The 17,752-nt window shown below is 42.6% G+C and overlaps 1 long non-coding RNA gene across 1 annotated transcript; it reads left to right on the plus strand.

Moving 5' to 3' along the window:
- The first annotated feature begins 3,296 nt into the window (after positions 1-3,296).
- On the plus strand, positions 3,297-16,034 carry LOC311129466. The gene is made up of 3 exons (XR_014613283.1): positions 3,297-3,352; positions 12,829-14,911; positions 15,152-16,034. It is a non-coding gene; the product is annotated as an uncharacterized lncRNA (long non-coding RNA).
- Positions 16,035-17,752: the final 1,718 nt, after the last annotated feature.

The following is a 17,752-nucleotide window of genomic DNA, read 5'->3' on the forward strand; positions in this document are numbered from 1 at the left end:
CATGGTCTCTCCTATCATTGCTACGCAGACAACACACAATTAATTTTCTCCTTTCCCCCTTCTGATAACCAGGTGGCGAATCGCATCTCTGCATGTCTGGCAGACATATCAGTGTGGATGTCGTATCACCACCTCAAGCTGAACCTCGGCAAGACGGAGCTGCTCTTCCTCCCGGGGAAGGACTGCCCGCTCCATGATCTCGCAATCATGGTTGACAACTCCATTGTGTCCTCCTTCCAGAGTGCAAAGAACCTTGGCGAGACCCTGGACAACACCCTGTCGTTCTCCGCTAACATCAAAGCGGTGACCCGATCCTGCAGGTTCATGCTCTACAACATTCGCAGAGTACGACCCTACCTTACACAGAAAGCGGCACAGGTCCTAATCCAGGCACTTGTCATCTCCCGTCTGGATTACTGCAACTCGCTGTTGGCTGGGCTCCCTGCCTGTGCCATTAAACCCCTGCAACTTATCCAGAACGCTGCAGCCCATCTGGTGTTCAACCTTCCCAAGTTCTCTCATGTCACCCCGCTCCTCCACACACTGGCTTCCAGTTGAAGCTCGCATCTACTACAAAACCATGGTGCTTGCCTACGGAGCTGTCAGGGGAACGGCACCTCCTTACCTTCAGGCTCTGATCAGACCCTACACCCAAACGAGGGCACTACGTTCATCCACCTCTGGCCTGCTAGTCCCCCTACCTCTACGGAAGCACAGTTCCCGCTCAGCCCAGTCAAAGCTATTCGCTGCTCTGGCACCCCAATGGTGGAACAAGCTCCCCCACGACGCCAGGACAGCGGAGTCACTGACCACCTTCCGGAGACACTTGAAACCCTACCTCTTTAAGGAATACCTGGAATGGAATACCTGACTTTGCTCGCAGGTGCTTGTTTGAAGAAGTGTACTTACTGTGATCAAGATGTGGTTGTCCCACTGGCTATCCTAAGTTGAATGCACCAATTTGTAAGTCGCTCTGGATAAGAGCGTCTGCTAAATGACTTAAATGTCAAATGTAAATGATACATTCAGTTTGACTTCAAACACTGCCATTTTACAAGAATCTGCATATGAACTCTGTAACCCATCCCGGTTTCAGGTACCCAAGAGCCCTGGCTAACACACACACATCTGCTAGTTGGTGTAGTGAGTGAGTAGATCAGGAACAGGCTCCAACATTAATTATGCTGAAGACTAGGCTTATTTCAAGAAAATAGTGAGGTTTTATTTCTGTCTATGGTGTCTGCTGGCATACTGGTGATATGATCATCGATGCTTGGCTACTGTTTGACAAATAAAAAGTAATCTTGTTCTTTTGTCCATAATCTCATGTAGGCTATACCTGCACGGTAGGGGCTACCACCCAAATTCGCTACACAGGTGTCAGAAGTGGGATGGCACCTGTGAGAGCATCCGAGAGGCTGGTACACGTGAGGGACTTGGTATAGAGAAGCGTGGGGACACATTTATATCTGAACATCTTGTACCATTTCAATGTCCTGAACAGGCCCCTGGAAGGTCCTTTATCTTAATGTCATCAGTGGAGAGTCCTTTGAGGAAGAGCAAAGAGGGCGCGTTCCTCTGCCCAGGTGTTGCTGACGGATGATCTTACAACGCCTGGATAGTTATTTTATGATGAGCTAACCACATATGTTATAGCAATCTGGTGCCCGACGACACGGTCGATGACGTGGCACGCAACCATTGGTCTGAGCAGGGGAACGCGACATGACGATGGAGTGGATTGAGTAACAGGTGCCAGACTCAGAGGGCTGTGGTCCAATTCTCTCCCCATCTTGTGCGCTCAGTTTTCTAGCACAAAACACCAGAAAATGGCAAAAAAGAGTAGAACCAGTTCACCTGCTTTTACACTGATTTGACTGTTATATGTTCAATGTTTCTTTTGAAAAAAATATTTAGGAATAGTTTCACCATATTAAAAGAGTTCAGTTCACTTAACAGGGTTTACCTTAAAATGAGGGACATATGTAAATTAATCACTAATCACATTAAATAAATAATAATCTTCAGGGCCTAATTTTTCAAATGTTTTCATCTGGATCAGAATGATCCGGATTCTGTAATTATCTTTTTTTGCAATACAGAATGAGATCGATCTGGCTGTTTTTGAGCTGTTTTTAATAAAAAATAAAATTGGATAGGATCATTCTGATCCAGAGACCACAAAATCAAGTTCACAGAATCCAGATTTTCAGTGCTTTGAATAGGCCTATACCATTCCATCTACTGGACAGGTTATGGTACTACTTCTACACTATCATAGAGAAACAGAGACGAGTACATAAATACATAAACTACATTAATAAAGGTACCTATATTAAAAATAATAGAGCCTGCAGATCACTTATTTTATAAATAAGTATCAATCAATCAATCAATTTTATTTTATATAGCCCTTCGTACATCAGCTAATATCTCGAAGTGCTGTACAGAAACCCAGCCTAAAACCCCAAACAGCTAGTAATGCAGGTGTAGAAGCACGGTGGCTAGGAAAAACTCCCTAGAAAAACTCCCTAGAAAGTACACACATTTATTTGACACATCTCAATATAACAACTGACCACATACCTATACTGCAGTCAATTTAACATATTAACCTTTGGTTTTCAGATGTAAGAATGTATTTTAAACCTGTTCACCTTAATTACATTACATTTCTTTTGTCCGTGCCTTTCACCTTTCTAAATCCACCCTGAATCCACCCTTCCAGTGGGATCAAGATAATCCTGATTTTAGGCATCAAAACTATTTTAATCACCTACATTTAATCCTGATTAAAGGTCAGATTGGATTACCAAATCTGAATCCCTACCCGGGTTTTTCAGTTTTGAAAAACCCAATTCTAACATTTAATCCTATCCGATTGTTGAAATCCGTTCAGATAACTTTTGAAAAACTGGGCCCAGAAATAGCTTTGTCAAAGGAACTAAATAACTTTACAATGACAGTGAAAACGTAGGGAAATTCTGAGGTAAAGTGGGTGAAAATCGTCTTTAAAGTCAGAAAAACATGACATGGGACATGTCAAAATGCTTATTTTGGGCACTTTAGGAAGTCTTTAGCTATATTAAAAATCTAATTTATTTAATTTTCCATGTGGTTTATATTAAAGGCTCCAATCTTTAAAAGATAAATGGGGCTGGCAGGTAAGATTTAGTTCCTCCCGGTCTCTGGCCCACCTTCCAGAACAGTAGGTGGCGGTAATGCACCAGTAACGCTGGATGCGAAACGCCGATTAATCCAACCAAAGAAGAACGTCTCATTGGGGCGCATGCGTTCCCCGATTTATGTCAAGGCACTAAAGTGGCGCTATATCGTTTCAACCTCTACTCAGGTAAGAATTTCCGAGACGTTTTATCAAATTTTACGGTTAATTTGTCAAAGTTTCAACAACTAGCTATGGTTTAAGACTGATGTCCACCGGCTCCCCGTGTCTCCTGCTATGTTATAAAGTAAAAAATGGTGACCACTTAGCAGTAAATGTTTACCCCGCCTGAGATTTCTATTTATTTCTCCCCCTCTTGCCTCTGCCCTCTCTTATTGTTTCGCTCGCTCTCTAATGGCGGACGTGAGGCAGTGCTGCTTGCTGATGGAAGAGAGGCACATTTTAGCCCTGGTTGAAAATTTTATATTATCCTCTGAGGTTTGCAATAGTGTTGTAAAAACGACACGTACTGAGAATAATTATATGTTTGTATGTCTGTCAAGTATTTTGACACAAACAGGGCAGTTAGACATGTAACAGTATAGCGCCTCCCTTCGGCAAATTGGCAACGTCACGTGTATTTTCTTTGGTTGCCCGGAGTAGTCTCTTTTTTATTTTATTTTATTTCACCTTTATTTAACCAGGTAAGCCAGTTGAGAACAGGTTCTCATTTACAACTGCGACCTGGCCAAGATAAAGCAAAGTAGTGCAATAAAAACAACACAGAGTTACATATGGGGTAAAAAACATAAAGTCAGAAATACAACAGAAAATATATATACAGTGTGTGCAAATGTAGCAAGTTATGGAGGTAAGGCAATAAATAGGCTATAGTGCAGAATAATTACAATAGTATTAACACTGGAATGCTAGATGTGCAAGAGATGATGTGCAAATAGAGATACTGGGGTGCAAAAGAGCAAAATAAATAACAATATAGGGATGAGGTAGTTGGGTGGGCTAATTTCAGATGGGCTGTGTACAGGTGACTTTGGGGTCTCTGGGGTGACTTTCCAGACTTTCCAGTTAAACGTTGACGTTACACAGGTATCTCAAAAACAAGACATTTGTTTTGGTTTCAGACTGTTGTGAAAACAATGTCCACTGAATAATTGTGTGTTTGGAGCACGGTTGTTTTTCTTCTATGTAGTGCTCTAGGACTTCTGTCAGTTACATGACTCAACATCACATGGGTTACTAATAGTCGGAATAATTTATTATAATTTTTATGTAATAACAATGGCACAGTCTGGTTGGCTCTCCTACCTCCAGTTCGCCTCTAATCCATTCCTGCCAGGCCAGCAGGGGTGGGTATAGCTACAGTTTGTAAGGGGGTATGAAATAATGTACTCCATACTAACATACTGTTACACAACCTGGTCTCAGAGCATTTCAAATTATTCTGTAAGTAAATCCGAGACACTCCATTTAGTATGTTAAGTTTCGTATGGTATTAATTTGTATGTCCATCATCCATTTCGTATGATGCACTACATGACCAAATGTATGTGGACACCTGCTCGTCAAACTTCTAATTCCAAAATCATGGGCATTAATGTGGAGTTGGTCCCCCCTTTGCTGCTATAACAGCCTCCACTCTTCTGGGAAGGCTTTCCACTAGATGTTGGAACATTGCTGCGGGGACTTGCTTCCATTCAGCTACAAGAGCATTAATAAGGTCGGGCACTGATGTTGGGCGACTAAGCCTGGCTCGCAGTTGGCGTTCCAATTAATTCCAAAGGTGTTCGATGGGGTTGAGGTTAGGGCTCTGTCCAGGCCAGTCACATTCTTCTACACTGATCTCAACAAGCATTTCTGTATGGATCTCCCTTTGTGCATGGGGTCATTGTAATGCTGAAACAGGAAAGGACCTTCCCTAAACTGTTTCCACAAAGTTTGAGGCACAGAATCGTCTAGAATGTAATTGTATGCTGTAGCGTTAAGATTTCCCTTCACTGGAACTAAGGGGCCTAGCCCGAACCATTATTCCTCCTCCACCTAACTTTACAGTTGGCACTATGCATTCGGGCTGGTAGCGTTCTCCTGGCATCCGCCAAACCTAGATTAGTCCGTAGGACTGCCAGATGGTGAAGCGTGATTCATCACTCCATAAAACGCGTTTCCACTGCTCCAGAGTCCAGTGGCGGCGAGCTTTACACGACTCCAGCCGACACTTGGCATTGCACATGGTGATCTTAAGCTTGTGTGCGGCTGCTGGGCCATGGAAAACCATTTCATAAAGCTCCCGACAAACGGTTACTGTGCTGACTTTGCTTCCAAAGGCAGTTTGGAACTCGGTAGTGAGTGTTGCAACCGAGGACATACGATTTTTACGCGCTTCAGCACTCGGCGGTCCCTTTCTGTGAGCTTGTGCGGCCTACCACTTTGCGGCTAAGCCGTTGTTGCTCCTAGACGTTTCCACTTCACAATAACAGCAGTTACTGGGGCAGCTCTAGCCGGGCAGATATTTTACTAACTGACTTGTTGAAATGGCCGAATCCACTAATTTCAAGGGGTGTCCACATACTTTTGTATATATATTGTATGTTATGAATTGCAATTCATACAATATGTGACGAATTTGCAAAAACTACACAATGTTATGAATTTGCTAAAAGTATGATATGTTACGAATTCCAATTTGTTGTGTCTGACGTTAGCTAGGTGGCTAATGCTGGCTAACGTAAGCTAGGCTAGGGATTAGGGTTAAGATTAGGGTTAAGTTTAGGAGTTAGATTAAAGGGTTAAGGTTAGGGGAAGGGTTTGCTAAAAGGGTTAAGGGAAGAGGATTACACAATCCAGATCATTCTGATCCAGATTTTAAAAGTATTAAGTAGGTGAAAAGTTGCTAATTGGCTAAAATGCTAAAGTTGTCCGTGATGAGATTCAACACGCAACCCATCCACCCTGACCAACCACCCTCCTTTTGTTTTTGCCTTAAGTAACCTTAAGTAACCATACCAAATGTAACATATCCAACTAATTTGAGTATTCCGGATTTACATTTGCTATGTTACGTCTAGTCAATGAGACCAGGCTGCGGTACATTTTAGGTAATGAAGAGCTCCATCAGCTATTTCTCAACTAGGCTAACCTTTCATTCTTGACTTAGAAGACACCAGTGTCTCCTAAACTCCCATCCCTAGTTGCAGGTGGAATGTTTGAATTTAGAAAATAACTCTTAAGGTAAATGAGGTAAATGAAGTAATCAACAATAATACGCTGCCATCTTGTGTATTTCTGATCTTCTCTCATTGGTCAAAACATGTGGGTGTCCACCCCAAAGTGCTGCACATCATGAGCGAGACTCAGAAATCGAGCGTTGCTTTGAATGACACTGACCTGGCGTGATCAATGGGTACGGTTACATGCACACAATAATGCGATTATTGTGAATACTCAGATTAATATAATAGTTTGATTACGATGTTTACATGCTTTGCAAGAAGAACAAATTATCTAATAATCCTGTTTTACATGGACACATCTGAAATCAGGCTACCTGATGGGACTTTGATAAATGCAGAAAATCGCCAATCAAAATAAACGTTCTACCACAGCGACCATGTTATTTTTGGGAAGCCTATTTGATTCTGTTCGGACATATAAAGTTTGTATGTGAACTATTTCTAAGATGCATACTTTAAATTTTTCCGAGCTAATTTCACTCGCGCAAAAGAGGGAGGCGCGCACTGCTGGTGCTAGCACATACGCAGATCAAATAAACCACTGAAATTCCAATTAAAGTGTTTACTTGTCCTTATAATTCGAAAGATTGCAAAAAACAATCAAGGGGTTTTAATCTTTGTATACTTCGATTATGACCGTACACCGATTTTAAGATAAGCAGAGTAAGATGGTTATATGACTAATGCCATTCGCTACCCAAGAATAGCAAAGCACCCTTTACTGGCTCAAACAGTCGATCAATCAGCTTAGTAAACTTTTGGGAAAAATTGTGTTTACCAGATACGATGCTATTTCACAGTAAACAAATTAACTGACTTTCAGCATGCTTATAGAGAAGGGCACTCAACATGTAAGGCCCTTTCACAAATGACTGATTGGCTGAAATACATTTATAAGAAGCTTGTGGGAGCTGTTTTGTTAGACTTCAGTGCAGCTTTTGACATTATCGATCATAATCTGCTGCTAGAAAAACTTGTGTTATGGCTTTACATCCCCTGCTATATTGTGGATTGAGAGTTACCTCTAACAGAACGCAGAGGGTGTTATTTAATGGAAGCCTCCAACATAATCCAGGTAGAGTCGGGCATTCCCCAGGGAAGTTGTCTAGGCCCCTTACTTTTTTCAATCTTTACTAATGACCTTGCACTGAGTAAAGCATGTGTGCCTTCGGAAAGTGTTCTTACCCCTTGGCTATTTCCACATTTTGTTATGTTACAGCCTTATTATAACATTTATTAAATGTATAAAAAAATCCTCAACAATCTACACACTACCCCATAATGACAAAGCGAAAACAGGTTTTTAAACATTTTCGAAAATATATACACTACCGTTCAAAAGTTTGGGATCACTTAGAAATGTCCTTGTTTTCTAAAGGAAAGCATTTTTTGGTCCATTAAAAGAACATCAAATTGATCAGAAATACAGTGTAGACATTGTTATTGTTGTAAATGGCTATTGTAGCTGGAAACTGCTGACTTTTTATGGAATATCTACATAGGCGTACAGAGGCCCATTATCAGCAACCATCAGTCCTGTGTTCCAATGGCACGTTGTTTGCTAATCCAAGTTTATCATTTTAAAAGGCTAATTGATCATTAGAAAACCCTTTTGCAATTATGTTAGCACAGCTGAAAACGGTTGTGCTGATTAAAGAAGCAATAAAACTGGCCTTCTTGAGACTAGTTGACTATCTGGAGCATCAGCAATTGTGGGTTCGATTACAGGCTCAAAATGGCCAGAAACAAATAACTTTCTTCTGAAACTCGTCAGTCTATTCTTGTTCTGAGAAATGAAGGCTATTCCATGCGAGAAATTGACAAGAAACTGAAGATCTCGTACAACGCTGTGTACTACTCCCTTCACAGAACAGTGCAAACTGGCTCTAACCAGAATAGAAAGAGGAGTTTTCTTTCAGAAACAAGGACATTTCTAAGTGACTCCAAACTTTTGAGTAGTAGTGTATACCTTATTTCCATAAGTAGCGTGAGACTCGAAATTGAGCTCAGGTGCATCCTGTTTCCATTGATCATCCTTGATGTTTCTACAACTTGATTGGAAGTGACTCCAAACTTTTGAGTAGTAGTGTATACCTTATTTCCATAAGTAGCGTGAGACTCGAAATTGAGCTCAGGTGCATCCTGTTTCCATTGATCATCCTTGATGTTTCTACAACTTGATTGGAGTCCACCTGTGGTAAATTCAATTGATTGGACATGATTTGGAAAGGCACACACCTGTATATAAGGTTCCACAGTTGAGAGTGCATGTCAGAGCGAAAACCAAGCCATGAGGTTGAAGGAATTGTCCATAGAGCTCTGAGACAGGATTGTCTGGGGGCACAGATCTGGGGAAGGGTACCAAAAAATTTCTGCAGCATTGTAGGTCCCCAAGAATACAGTGGCCTCCATCATTCTTAAATGGAAGAAGTTTGGAACCACCAAGACTCTTCCTAGAGCTGGCCGACCGGCCAAACTGAGCAATCGGGGGAGAAGGGCCTTGGTAAGGGAGGTGACCAAGAACCCGATGGTCACTCTGACAGAGCTCTAGAGTTCCTCTGTGGAGATGGGAGAACCTTCCAGAAGGACAACCATCTCTGCAGCACTCCACCAATCAGGCCTTTATGGTAGAGTTGCCAGACGGAAGCCACTCCTCAGTAAAAGGCACATGACAGCTTGGAGTTTGCCAAAAGGCACCTAAATACTCTCAGACCATGAGAAACAAGATTCTCTGGTCTAATGAAACCAAGATTCAACTATTTGGCCTGAACGCCAAGCATCACGTCTGGAAGAAACCTGGCACCATACCTACGGTGAAGCGTGGTGGCAGCATCATGCTGTTGGGTGTTTTTCAGCTGCAGGGACTGGGAGACTAGTCAGGATCGAGGGAAAGATGAACGGAGCAAAGTACAGAGAGATCCTTGATGAAAACCTGCTCCAGAGCGCTCAGGACCTCAGACTGGTGCGAAGGTTCACCTTCCAACAGGACAATGACCCTAAGCACACAGCCAAGACAATGCAGGAGTAGCTTCGGGACAAGTCTCTGAATGTCCTTGATTGGCCCAGCCAGAGCCCGGACTTGAACTCGATCTAACATCTCTGGAGAGACCTGAAAATAGCTGTGCAGCAACACTCCCCATCCAACCTGACAGAGCTTGAGAGGATCTGCAGAGAAGAATGGGAGAAACTCCCCAAATACAGGTGTGCCAAGCTTGTCGCGTCATACCTAAGACTCGAGGCTGTAATCGCTGCCAAAGGTGCTTCAACAAAGTACTGAGTAAAGGGTCTGAATACTGATGTAAATGTGATATTTCTGTATATTGTTTCTAAATTAGCAAACATAAAATAAAATAAAAAGTCATTATGGGGTGTTTTGTGTAGATTGATGAGGGAAAAAAGTGAAGGGGTCTGAATACTTTCCGAAGGCACTGTATGCTGATGACTCAACATTATACACGTCAGCTACCACAGCAAGTGAAATCACTGCAAAACACTTAACAAAGAGCTGCAGTCAGTTTTAGAATGGGTGGAAAGGAATAGGTTAGTACTAAATATTTCAAAAACTAAAGCATTGTATTTGTGACAAACCATTCACTAAACCTCAACTAAATCTTGTAATGAATAATGTGGAAATTGAGCAAGTTGAGGAGACTAAACTGCTTGGCGTAACCCTGGATTGTAAACTGTCATGGTCAAAACATAGCTAAGATGGGAAGAGGTCTGTCTGCAATAAAGTGCCGCTTTCTTGACATTGCTATCAACAAAACAAGTCCTACAGGCCCTAGTTTTGTCGCAACTGGACTACTGCCCAGTCATATGGTGAAGTGCCACAAAGAGGGACATAGGCAAATTACAGTTGGCCCAGAACAGAGCAGCACGGCTGGCCCTTAAATGTACACACAGAGCTAACGTCAATGACATGCATGTCAGTCTCTCCTGGCTCAAAATAGAGGAGAGATTGACAGCATCACTACTACTCTTTGTGAGCGATATCAACATGTTGAAAGCTCTGAGCTGGCTGTTTTTAAACGAGTAGCACACAGCTCAGACACCCAATGGGGATCCCTAATAAACACCACTACTCGGCCTACTGCCATAATCAGTTTAATATCGAATTATTAGTGTGCATGTAAGCGTAGGCTACTCAGTGAGAGAAGATCAGAAATGGACAAGATGACGGCGTACACATTAAAATGTTTGATTACTTCATGGAGCGAAATTGTATTTATTTTAATAACGGCAAATTTTCAAACGTTCCACATGCAACTAGCGATAGGAGTTTAGGAGACACCGATGTCTTCCATGTCGAGAATGAAGAAGGTATCGCCATGTAAAGGTTAGTTTACATTGCTTTTCATTACCTAAGCTGTAGGCTTGGGTGGTATCCAGATTTGTATATTGTCATACCGTCCTTCTCTCATAGCGGGATTTACGGTATTACTGGCATAGCTCACAAGCGGGTGCTAAAAACGCAAGAAAAGGCCATTGTACCTCTATTACAAGAACAACAAAATTAGCACAAACTAGTAGCGAAATCACATAGACGCTGTTAGCTAAATGCTAACGAGCGAAAACTAACAAACTAATTGCAAAGACAGGCAAATCCAGCTCATAAAGTTATACAAGCATACAGTGAGGGAGAAAAGTATTTGATCCCCTGCTGATTTTGTACGTTTGCCCACTGACAAAGAAATGATCAGTCTATAATTTTAATGGTAGGTTTATTTGAACAGTTAGAGACAGAATAACAACAAAAAAATCCAGAAAAGTGCATGTCAAAAATGTTATAAATTGATTTGCATTTTAATGAGGGAAATAAGTATTTGTTTGTGTAGTCAAGGGCACAGCCTCATAGGGGAAAAAGAGAGCGCTTTGGGACAAATGTGGTAGGCTTTTTTTTTCATGTATTGAGCCACATCATTAGGATCGCCAGCTATTAGTAGCCCTGAACATGGGGCTTGATGGCAAGAAATGATATGAGTTGCATTCGCAGTCTAGCAGCAGGAATAGAATAGTCTGGCATTTAGCATATTCCGGTGTTTGGCATCAACCACAATATGAGCATAGCTGCTGCATAAGGACATGGCGTGGAAGCCCCCACATTTCAATAGGGCATTTGTAGCCTTGTTCAAAACAGTAAGAAACTGATTAGTGAACTTGACCACCTCCCCATTTTCTGATGTCTTCAAATAAGCAAAGAAACCTTGGAATGGAATTTACCGACTGGAAACAAATGTATTACAGCTCTTTTTTTTTCTTGCTGTGTGAGTCGCATTACATGTTTTTTTTTTTAAGCTTGACACATTAAGATGAAACTACTTGATTTAGCCTTCAGAATTGTATGATGTTGCACTTGGAGAATATTAACCCTTTATTGTCCATGGTTTGAGACAAAATGGATCCCATGGTGCTGAGGCAGTTGCCGTGTTTACTATGTTGTCATAATGACCATTCAGAATGACCATTCAGTTGTGTTCAGCTTTTGTCTTTGGGGGTGTCCATTGCACTCATGAAAGGCTGTGCAACAACATTGGTGTTCTATGTCTCTGTGGCAACTACAGTCAGTTGCAGTCTACAATCGTGTTTGATATAGTGGACTGGATTATACATGGACCCAAACTAGAGAATGAGCGTGGCCAGGTAGTGCTGCATCTCGGCTCCTGTTTGCTGCCTACTGCCCAGTACTGAATGTTACCCTTATGTCTACCTCCAGATAACAACCAATCCCCGGTAGCCTCCTGATCACTACGGCAACCAAGGTGTTGCATTACTTGGCAACAGAGATGGTAGAGGTGGACAAAGGGGGAGGAGAGAGACAGAGAGGATAGATGTGTTTGTAGGGGGAGGTAGAGGTTTGAATGAGGAGAGGAGAACCTGGACAGAAGGAGTAGAGGGAGACCAAAAGGGAAAGGAGGTACAAGGGAAGAGGGAAAGGATGAGAGGGAAGATGTGCAGAGGTAGTATTCTTGCAGGACAGTGGCTCCCCTGGAGAGTCAGTGGTATTGTAGGCATTGTTATGCTCCAGATTCAGCCCTGCAACTAGATTCACGTGCAACCCTATCATTGTCCCCTGAACACAGTCGTGTTCCAAATACACCAATACTGTGCAGGCATGCACAGAATTTCAGATATGTTTTACAATGCCAAGGGAAGTCTCTAGAATTCCTGCATAGAAATTGTGTGTCTGGAAAGCAACCACAGTCTCTTAACTGGACTTTACCTGAGCAGAGCTCATTAATGACTCTTACGAAATAAACCTGCTAGCCTAGAAAGTGGTTGGCTATATTCCTATTTTTTCACATACACACAGCTTGTACCTGGAATACCTGCACTCAACATGTTTACCATGGACTATGCTTACCATAGGCTTATGGGAGGTTTCTCCTAATAATCTGTGCTGTGTTTGTGTGGTTGCAGGTGGTAGCAGCCTAAACGATGGACGGGGAACACCAGGAAGAGAATCCTTCACATGAAAAAGAAAATGCTCTACACAATGAAGAGAAGACTTCATGTGATGTGGAGAAGACTTTATGTGACATGGAGAGAGCTTTATGTGACGTAAAGAAGAGTGCTGAAGAGAGCAGTTCAAGTGATGATGAGAACAGTTCGGATGATGAGGTAGGACAAAGACTGGATTCAAACATCCCAAGTGGGTCAGATCCTCTTCTATCTAATGCAGAACGCCCCTGCGATAATGAATCTGAGCCGTTGCCCCAAAAAACTGCACAAGCTAAAAAAACTCAACGCAAGAAATTTGCACCACGGAAAGGTACACGGTCAAGCTTACGTTCTAGCTCAAAAATGACAGTCAGCGCATGTAGTACGGCAGATGATGGTAAAAGAAAATGGGGCAAAAAGCACTTCTGCCTGTATTGCAATGAACCACACCATAAAATTGCAAGACATTTAGAAAGGATACACGCAGAAGAAGCAGCTGTCGCTCATGCTATCAGCTTCCCCAAACTCTCCAAAATCAGGTCTCTCTTGCTTGACCAACTCCGTAACAAAGGCAACTATCAAGTTCTTCAAAGTGGAAATTGCGAAATTGTGACAAAGGATAGAACCTCTTACGATGGTGTTTCTGTGCGTGACTGCCTGCCCTGCCAACACTGCTCAGCTTCTTTAAACAAAATTGATTTATGGAAACATGAGGGCTCATGTAAAGCCAGAAAAGGACAAGATGAAAAGAGGGGAGGAAAAAGGGTGCGGGTCCAGGCTGCGCCCTCTCGACTTCTTCCATTGCCGGTCTATTCTACTGGAGGATGTGAAGAAATAATACACAATATGAATCAAGATGACATCTTATGCCACATCAAAAATGATCCCCTGATATGTAAATATGGCAATGCACTATCTGCAAAGCATGGCCATGCCAAGTCACAGTTTACTTACATTGGATCAAAAATGAGGGAATTGGCTAGATTTGTACTTACTGTAAATGAGATGGATTGTGGTGTCCAATATCTGCATGAAGTATGTGTACCATCCAAATTCAAATTGGCCGTTCATGCTGCCAGGAAAATTAGTGGTTTTGATCCTGCCTCCAACAGGTACAAGACCCCATCTCTTCCTTTAAAGATTGGCTATTCCTTGAAAAGAGCTACTGAAATAGCTTTTGGGGAGAGTCGTATGACAGAGGACCGTGAGGCAGAGGAACAAGCCAAAAGCTTAATTGAGCTTCTTGAAAACGATTGGAATAACTGTTTTTCCGGTCTGTCCCTCAGCGCTGTCCCTCAGTGTGATGAAGTTGATGTGACTTCACTAACTGAGGATTTGATAAAACTTCAGAAGTTTCTCAAGGTTGCAGAGGACACGGCAAAGAAAGAATTGCTCGAGAGCCCCACCAACGCTGTCTGGAAAAAGCTCAATGAAACTCTTCTTGCAGAAATAGCTCTCTTCAACAGAAAAAGGACAGGAGAGGTTGCGAAAATGCTGTTGGAAACATACACAAACCGAAAGAAAGCTCCAGCTAGTGCAGACATTTTCAATAGCCTCTCAAGGCTGGAGCAGGAGCTTGGTGACGACAAACTAACCAGGGTGGAAATAGAAGGCAAAAATGGTAGAACAATGCCGGTCCTGCTAACGGCAAGGATGATCTCATCTCTTGAGATCCTTATTGCAAACAGAGACAAAGTTGGTGTGTCAAAGGACAACCCTTATGTCTTCGCACGGAGCCCAGACGCAGCAAGCTACATCAGAGGGTCTGACTGTCTGAGGAAGTTTGCTCATGAGTGTGATGCAAAGAATCCTGAAAGTCTGATCCATGCAACAGTAAGGAAAGAGGTTGCTATCCATAGCCAAATACTGAACTTGAATGAAAGTGAATTGGATCAAGTGGCAAAGTTATTGGGACATGACACCCAGGTCCACAAAGAGTACTACAGACTCTCTGAAAATGCAGCACATCTAGCAGAAATCAGCAAAATGCTGCTTGCAATGGATCAGGTTCCAGTTGTAATTCCAGGGCCATCTGAGGAAAGGGTTGTTTCACCTACATATGGTGAGTATCAGTTGTTTTGGAGAGTATTTGGACAACATTTCCATTTTGTTTCAAGGGTTAAATGTTCAGTGGGAAAATCCCAGTTCAAGTTGTTTTGTGCCATTTACATGTTAACTAGATCTACATTTTTGAGAAGCTTGCAACTTATTACCCTATAGTATTTGCTCTGTTCCTCTTTATAATATATGATAATGGCACATGTTCATGAATCCTTTTCTTCTGTATGTATTAATTTTATAGGGGTATATTCTGCAGGGACATATCCAGTGGGAACCGATTCTGCGAGGACATATCCTACTGGCACATATACCACTGGGTCATCTTATCCTACAGGGACATATTCAGCGAAGTCATATACGTTGGGGGCACAGCCTTCAAGGTCATATCATGCTGGGACATATTCTGAGAAGTCATATCCTTCAGGATCCCATTCTGCAAGGTCATATTCTGCAAGGGCATATCCTACCGGGATAAATCCTGCTAGGTCATATTCTAATGTGACACATCCTGCAGAGACCTATCCAGCAGCTTCATATGCTGCAGGTACACATCTTGCAAGTTCATATCCTGCAAGTCCTTATGATCTCTCATCTCCTGCAAGATCATATGCTTCGGGGACGAATCCTGCAAGATCATATCCTGAAGAGACATATCCTGTAGGGACATATCGTACAGGGACACATCTTGCGGGGTCACAACTTGCAAGGTCATATCCTGCCGGAACATATCCTGCACAGACACTTCCAGCGCAATCACTTCCAGCGCGTACAGTTATTACGCCAACACTTAATGCACAGACACTTCCTGTTGGGGCATTGCCTGTGGGTGCAGTTCCTGCGGGGGCAGGTTCTGTGGGGATGGGTAAGGTGGCCACAGTGTGGAAACAGAGGATGTGGAGTGATGCAGCTAAGGCTGCGGTGAACCGTCAGATGGGACACTTTATCTCAATGATGGAGGTTCCAGGTAAACAGGACTGTGAAGTATGCCTGCACAATGAACCAGCTCTACGAGACAGGACATGGAGGGACATCAAAAACTATGTGCACAACACAGTAAAATCTATAAAAAGGAAGAAGGGCCTTACAAGAGTGGACCCCACAAAACAGACAAAGAAAGGAGCGGCAAAGAAACAAAAAGAGGCAAATCGTGCTAAAGAATGGGTTGGTGGAACAAAGGCAATACCTGCAAAGGGTCAAGAGGAGAGACTTGAGGCAGGTCCTGTGGCAACACCAAGGAAACAGAAGATATGGAGTAATGAGGCTCAGGCTGCGGTGAGGCGGCAGCTAGGAGACTTCACTAAACTGATAAAGATTCCAGGTAAAAGGGAATGTGACGCATGTCTTGCAGCTGAACCAGCTCTACAAGGCAGGACATGGAAAGATGTAAAGAACTATGTGCGTAATACATTAATGACAATTTGCAGGAGGCATATTTCAGGCAAGCAAAATATGGACCATGAAAAACAAAGTCCAAGGACACAAAAACCAGGGGTTCAACAAAATCCAGGGGTGCATCAGAAACCAGAGGTCCTGTTGGGACTTCCAGACGATCCTCCTGTTTATCTGTACTTATGATTACCTTGAACTAGTTTAAAAAGCTTTTGATTTAATCTGACCATCCTTGCTCACTCTGATCTCACTTTGTAGCATAAATCAAGAATGAAGAAGCAGTTTAAGTATATAATATCACTACGTACTTTATTCTACAACTGTATCCGTAGCAACTAGGCTACGTAGTGACATAGTATGCATATACACTACCGGTCAAACGTTTTAGAACACCTACTCATTCAAGGGTTTTTCTTTATTTTTTACTATTTTCTACATTGTACAATAATAGTGAAGACATCAAAACTATGAAATAACACATATGGAATCATGTAGTAACCAAAAAGTGTTAAACAAATTAAAATATATTTTATATTTGAGATTCTTCAAATAGCCACCCTTTGCCTTGATGACAGCATTGCACACTCTTGACATTCTCTCAACCAGCTTCACCTGGAATGCTTTTCCAACAGTCTTGGAGTTCCCACATATGCTGAGCACTTTTTGGCTGCTTTTCCTTCACTCTGTGGTCCGACTCATCCCAAACCATCTCAATTGGGTTGAGGTCGGGGATTGTGGAGAACAGGTCATCTGATGCAGCACTCCATCACTCTCCTTCTTGGTCAAATAGCCCTTATGCAGCCTGGAGGTGTGTTGGGTCATTGTCCTGTTGAAAAGCAAATGATCGTCCCACTGAGCCCAAACCAGATGGGATGGCATGTTGCTGCAGAATGCTGTGGTAGCCATGCTGGTTAAGTGTGCCTTGAATTCTAAATAAATCACAGACAGTGTCACCAGCAAAGCACCCCCACACCAGAACACCACCTCCATGCTTTACGGTGGGAAATACACATGTGGCGATAATCCGTTCACCCACACCAAAAATCTCCAATTTGGACTCCAGACCAAAGGACAGATTTCCACTGGTCTAATGTCCATTGCTTTTGTTTCTTGGCCCAAGCAAGTCTCTTCTTCTGATTGGTGTCCTTTAGTAGTGGTTTCTTTGCAGCAATTCGACCATGAAGGCCTGATTCACACAGTCTCCTCTGAACAGTGGATGTTGAGATGTGTCTGTTACTTGAACTCTGTGAAGCATTTATTTGGGCTGCAATTTCTGAGGCTGGTAACTCTAATGAACTTATCCTCTGCAGCAGAGGTAACTCTGGGTCTTACATTCCTGTGGCGGTCCTCATGAGAGCCAGTTTCATCATAGCGCTTGATGGTTTTTGCGAGTGCACTTGAAGAAACGTTCAAAGTTCTTGGAATGTTCCGTATTGACTGACCTTCATGTCTT

The sequence above is a fragment of the Coregonus lavaretus genome, assembly GCF_964263955.1.
Source record: "Coregonus lavaretus genome assembly, chromosome: 5".
Classification (NCBI taxonomy): domain Eukaryota; kingdom Metazoa; phylum Chordata; class Actinopteri; order Salmoniformes; family Salmonidae; genus Coregonus; species Coregonus lavaretus.